This window comes from Salvelinus sp. IW2-2015, linkage group LG3, assembly GCF_002910315.2.
Source record: "Salvelinus sp. IW2-2015 linkage group LG3, ASM291031v2, whole genome shotgun sequence".
NCBI lineage: Eukaryota > Metazoa > Chordata > Actinopteri > Salmoniformes > Salmonidae > Salvelinus > Salvelinus sp. IW2-2015.
Genome location: NC_036840.1, coordinates 15,677,602 through 15,684,467, shown reverse-complemented (window position 1 = coordinate 15,684,467; position 6,866 = coordinate 15,677,602).

Below are 6,866 nucleotides of genomic sequence, written 5' to 3'. Positions count from 1 at the left end.
GGACGAGCTTGGCTGCTTACAATGGAAAGCTATGGGTCCTTTTTGCAATTCCAGCTCCGCAGATTGCAATTCCTATGGCCTCCACTAGATGTCAACAGTCTTTTGTTTCAAGGTTTCAGGCTTGTTTCTTCTAAACGAGAAGAATTTTGAGTTTTGGTACAGGAAGTCACAGTTGGAAATCAGTCTGTGGGCTTGAGACGAAGAGGATGCCACTTGCTTAATGTTACTTTTCTATTGAACATTACTTCTTTCCATATGGAAATATTATAGTTTAATTACATTTTAGGGTACCTGAGGATTCAATAGAAACGATTTTTTGACCTGTTTTAACAAAAGTTTAGCGGTAGCTTTTTGGATTGTTTGTGTCTGCATGTTGAACGAGTGAATTACTGAAATCGATGGCGCCAACCTCTAAACTGACTTTTTGGGAATATAAAGAAGGTTTTATCTAACAAAATGACCATGCATGGACCCTTGGGATTGCAAACAGGAAGATTTTCAAAAAGTAAGTGATTATTTAATCACTATTTGTGATTTTATGAAGCCTGTGCTGGTTGAAAAATATGTTGATGTGGGGCGCCGTCCTCAAACAATCGCATGGTATGCTTTCGCTGTAAAGCCTATTGTAAATCGGACAATGCAGTTAGATGAACAAGAATTTAAGCTTTTAACCGATATAAGATACTTGTATGTTCATAAATGTTTAATATTATGATTATTTATTTGAATTGCGCGCCCTCCAATTTCACCGGATGTTGTCGACAGGTGTCCTGCTGACGAGACGCCTAGATTAAGCTACATATGTTAACGTGGGCTATTTTGAGCACTTTCTTCTGGGATGCTTCCTTGTTTTTATTGCTTTTCTCTGAAGCTTAGCAGCAGTAGACGTGCTCATGTTCTTTATGCTAGTGCAGTGTGAGCTGCACACAGTGGACTTCCTCCCAGGGCACATCGGCTCAGTGCTAACCGTATAAATCGGGTTTGTAGGCACATGATTACTGCATACAATATCTGTAAGATCAYCTGATGCATTCAGAGCAGTTAGAGGGWCACAAATGTTGTTACTTATATTGTGTCTACTGGCACTCCTGGTGAAATGTACATTTGCAGAAGCATTATGACTACGCTGCGTCACAATGGTAGGGATTAGCTGAGCTGGGCTTGTGTCATTGATAAGTCATTGTCTCAACGCAGCCTTTAAATGCTGTGAAAGGATCTTGGAACCCAAAAGATTTGGGGGGATCCCATCCTCCTTATAAAACGTGTTTTGTTTCCAAAATGTATTGAAATTGTCAACAAAAGTTACACCCATTGAGCTGCAATAATCACGTAGCCAATTGTGAAGAGAAAGAATCCTGCTAAAGCGTTCAATGCCACGATTCAGAGTGGGCACAGGGCCAGATATGATGGGTCTTTTGTTAGTGTTTAGCAGATAGTCTATCAGCTCTTTAAAATCCAGTTTCAACTGTTCAGAGCTGCCCTTCATAATGTCATTAAAACCTATATGGAATACGATAAAATCGATTTCCATGTCCTGACGTAGTACATTCGAAGGCAGTTTAGTAATGTAATTTACTCTCGCTCCTGGAAAGGACATTGTTTTTGCACTAGGAATGGTCACATTTTCTTACCATGGAGTTGCCCAAAATCATGGCTGGCGAGAAGGACGAGGAAATCCGTCCACTCCCACTCTTCACAGGATTCAGGCCTCCGACAGATGGAAAAGCCCCGCTCAATCCAGAGCAGGGAAGGAAGGTTTCTGACGTCGACTTCAAAATCATAGTAGTAGGCACTGCGGSCGCAGACACAGGCACCCCCAGCGACGAAGGCGTAGGAAGATCAGGCTCCAGGATGGCGAAACTATTCGTTGTTTGTATCCCCTCCGGGGCTCTCGTTGGGAGTGTAGACTGCTTTGCGGGAGGTTGCTGTCTTCGGCTTCCCCGGGCTTGTAACATGCGACCATCGTTGATTGCCTTTTTCCTCATGGTGTGCTCCTTCGACTCCGCTATCAGATGGGGTTAGCTCCAGGCAACACCGGCCAGTTGGTGTTGTGGTTTCTTTGCGGCAATTCGACCAGGAAGGCCTGATTCACGCAGTCTCCTCTGAACAGTTGATGTTGAGATGTGTCTGTTACTTGAACTCTGTGAAGCATTTATTTGTGGCAACAAGCTTAAGTGCAGTTAACTCTGATGAACTTATCCTATTCAGCAGGTAACTGATCTTCCTTCCTGTGCGAGTCCTCATGAGATCCAGTTTCATCATAGCGCTTGATGGTTTTTGCGACTGCACTTGAAGAAACGTTCAAAGTTCTTGATATTTTCCGTATTGACTGACCTTCATGTCTTAAAGTAATGTGACTGTTGTTTCTCTTTGCTTATTTGAGCTGTTCTTGCCATAATACTGACTTGGTCTTTTCCAAATAGGGTACTTCTGAATACTACCCCTACCTTGTGTCACGTTCTTCAAAATGAGCGGACAAGGCGGCAGCGTGCATTGAGTTCCACATCTTTTTAATACAAAATAAACTAGAAACAAAACACAAAAACTTACAAAGAACGTGAAGTCGTAGTGCCCAAACACACAAACACAAACAATATCCCACAAACACGTGGAAAAATGGCTACTTAAATATGATCCCAGAGGCAACGAGGCAACGATTAACAGCTGCCTCTATTTGGGACCATACAAAACCACCAACATAGAAATACACATTCTAGAACCCCCTAGTCACACCCTGACCTACACCACTATAGAGAATCCAAGGGTTCTCTATGGTCAGGGCGTGACAGTACCCCCCCAAAGGTGCGAACTCCGGCCGCAAAACCTGAAACCAAATGGGGAGGGTAGGGGGGGTGATAGTGGCGGCTCCGGTGGCGGTCGTAGCCCCCGCCCCGACCACAGATCCGGCCATGGAGCTGGGTGAATGCCGCGCCCGGACTGGGCACCGGCGCCGAGGAAGGCACCGGCCATGGAGCTGGTTGGACGTCGTGCCTGGACCGGGCACCGGCGCAGAAGAAAGCTCCTGTCCTGGAGCAGTACTGGACCGCGTGCCTGGACTGGGCATCGGCACAGAAGAAAGCTCCTGTCCTGGAGCAGTACTGACGCCTTGTCTGGAAGCTCCGGGCCCTTGACCGTCGCTGGAGGTTCCGGACCGTTGACGCGTCGTCGGTAGGTTCCGGACTGGGAACCGTCGCCGGAGGTTCCGGACTGGGAACCGTCGCCGGAGGTTCCGGACTGGGAACCGTCGCCGGAGGTTCCGGACTGGGAACCGTCGCCGGAGGTTCCGTACTGGGGACCGTCGCCGGAAAACGTCGCCGTGGATTTCTACTGGGGGAACCCGTCGCCGGAGGTTCCGGATGTGGACCGTCCGGACTGTGGACCGTCGCCGGAGGTTCCGGACTGGGGACCGTCGCCGGAAGCTCCGGACTGGGGACCGTCGCCGGAAGCTCCGGACTGGGAACCGCCGCCGGAAGCTCCGGACTGTGAACCGTCGCCATAGCTTTGGACTGTGAACCGTCGCCGGAAACTCTGGACTGTGAATGCGCKCTGGAGGCCTAGTGCGTGGTGCCGGTACAGGTGGCACRGGACTGGTGGCACGCACTTCAGGGCGAGTGCGGGGAGGAGGCACAGGACGTACCGGACTGGGGAGGCACACTGGAGTCCAGATGTGTGGAGCCGGCACAGGTTTCACCAGTCTGCTAACCGGATGCTCTGGTCGAATGTTGAGCAGAACACACTTGCACAACATCTCTCTCCTCTCTCTTTCTSCCAACTTCTCCATCGCCTCCCTGGCGGTCTCTGGCTCTTTAGGGCGAATGCAGGGAACCGGCACATGACGTACCGGGCTGGAGAGGCGCACTGGAGATCTGATGTGTGGAGCCGGCATAGGTTTCACCAGACTGCTATCCGGATCTTCTGGTCGAATGTTGAGCAGAACACACTTGCACAACATCTCTCTCATCTCTCTCTCTCCCAACTTCTCCATTGCCTCCAGAACGGGCTCTGGCTCCTGCCTCGGCTCGACCGGCCACAAGATGTGGAACTCAATGCACGCTGCTCCTTGGTCCGCTCATTTTGAAGAACGTGACACCTTGTCACAACACAACTGATTGGCTAAACGCATTAAGAAGGAAATCCATTCCACAAATTAACTTTTGACAAGGCACAGCTGTTAATTGAAATACATTCCAGGTGACAACTTCATGAAGCTGGTTGAGAGAATTCCAAGCCTGTGCAAAGCTATCAACAAGGCAAAGGGTGGCTACTTAGAAGAATCTCATTAACACTTTTTTGGTTACTACATGATTCCATGTGTTATTTCATAGTTTTGATGTCTTCACTATTATTCTACAATGTAGAGAATAGTAAAAAATAAAGAAAAACCCTTGATTGAGTAGGTGTGTCCAAACTTTTGACTGGTACTGTATATTCTATAACATTTGATATTTAGATATGATAATGTTTCACAAAGTAGTTTGGACGTAGTGAACTACTTTTTCAAAGTAACTTTAACTTTTTCTYAAGGGTAGCTTTAGTGTAGATTAACTTCTCCCAGTGTGAAGTAATTGGTAGCTTGGTAAACTATATMTTCAGAGTAGCTTCCCCAACACTGAGATMATATACGTWTTTTTTCTATGAGATAATCTCTTAAACCTGTGTTTATCACAGACCTTATTTTTGACGTACATCCAAAAACCCTCCAAAAACGTAATTKATTTCCCCATAGGCTTTGACCATGGCTGAGTTAGTGACTACAAAAATACGCCATTACTATTCTGCCCTACAAAAGCTAAACGCAGTACACTTTTGGCAAAATTGAGTGAAGATTGAAATCAGGCTTTGTAGTATCTGTTTTATCTTGTGACAAAGTGTGCTGGTTAAATTATTTGCCCAGCGTAGTCCGGGTTTGGGCGGGGTAGGCCGTCATTGTAAAATAAGAATTTGTTCTTAACTGCCTTGCCTAGTTAAATAAATAAATACACATTTTAAAAAGTAACTACAGTAACTACAAAAGTAAAGTAAAAACCCAAGGCAAACAGCTGTAAGTGAAGTTACTGCACTAGTTCCACCCTGTTTTGACTGCAGTTACCCACTCTGCCATACAAAGGCATAGAGCAGTAACTACACAAACAGTGAAACTGATAAAAATGGCAGAGTGAGATAAAGTTTATTTGCTGTCCAGTCAATATGTTGTAGTGGTAATGCACTGATTTATTATCTTATTATGAAGTAATTTTTTATGCATATCAACCACAAATGACCACTGATTTAACCTATGACCATACAAAGTCAAACATAAAAACAGTAAGAATGTTGGATAAACATAATAATAATTGTAAAAGCACTTTTCTTTATACAAGAATAATCTCAAAGTGCATAAAATAAAAAGTTAAAATAGATAAATTATAACGACACAGAGCGAGACCCAGATGCAGACACAGGAGGCAGATGGTTCGAGTCTCTGGTTCGAGTCTCTGATATTTATTGAACAAGAAGGGGCAGGCAAGAGGCAGGTCGAGGACAGGCAAATGTTCATAAACCAGGTCAGAGTCCAAACGGTACAGGGCGGCAGGCAGGCTCGAGGTCAGGGCAGGCTGAATGGTCAGGCAGGCGGGCTTTGTGTCAGGGCAGGCAAGAGGTCAAAACTGGTAGGTCTAGAAAAAAAAGAGACTAGGAAAAACAGGAACTCGGAAAACACGCTGGTAAGCTTGACAAGACGAACTGGCAACAGACAAACAGAGAACACAGGAATAAATACCCTGGGAATAATGGGGAAGACGGGTGACACCTGGAGGTGGGTTGAGACAATCACACAGACAGGTGAAACAGATCAGGGTGTGACAGTACCCCCCTCCCCTCCAGGGGCGCCACCTGGTGTCCTACCTGGGTGCATACCTGGTTGACCGGCGTGACGGCGATGAGGGCCGGGTCCAGGATGTCTTGAGTGGAGAACAGGAGGGCTTCTTAAAGAAAAACTAACAGGTCTGTGAGAGCCGGAATTCTTACTGGTTGGTAGGTGATCAAATACTTACGTATGTCATGCAATAAAATGCAAATTAATTACTTAAAAATCATACAATGTGATTTTCTGGATTTTTGTTTTAGATTCCGTCTCTCACAGTTGAAGTGTACCTATGATAAAAAATTACAGACCTCTACATGCTTTGTAAGTAGGAAAACCTGCAAAATCGGCAGTGTATCAAATACTTGTTCTCCCCACTATACATACACATACCTATATAGATATACATACTTTTTTTAGAATATACCTTTATTATTCCCGCAAACCCTACCACCCTTCCCCCAAGTGGATTAAACTAATAAACAATAACACTTAGGCTTCTACCTTCAGTTTAAACATCTTATACACATTTTACAGACACAATCTATTTTGCAATAGTTATATTTTGTTTGTTTTTAGTCCTTCCTCTATTTCTGATGTCCATCCAGTTTGATTTCCATTTGTAACTGCTATTTCACAAAATTTCTGAACCTATATACATTTTACAGACCCTGTATGCCCTACATTGGTAATCTTGTTATTAGTCCCACCCTTCAGCTCCATTCAACCCCTCCCATCTATCTCTCAACACCATCCATTTTGGATTTCTATTRGCCATATATTTTTCAACTGTGCTGTGATGCTTCACAAAGGTACTGAACCTTTCAATTCTCATAGCTTCTACAGATTGTAAATTAAAAATAAACATTTTTGCTAAAATAATTATWATATTATTGATTGATTGACTATGGCTTTTCAAATCACCCAGTATTGCTATCTGCAGAGTTAGTTCTAGGCAAATGTTGCAATTCTTCAGCCATTCCTGGACCTGTGACCAAAAACGAGCTACATATGGACAATACCA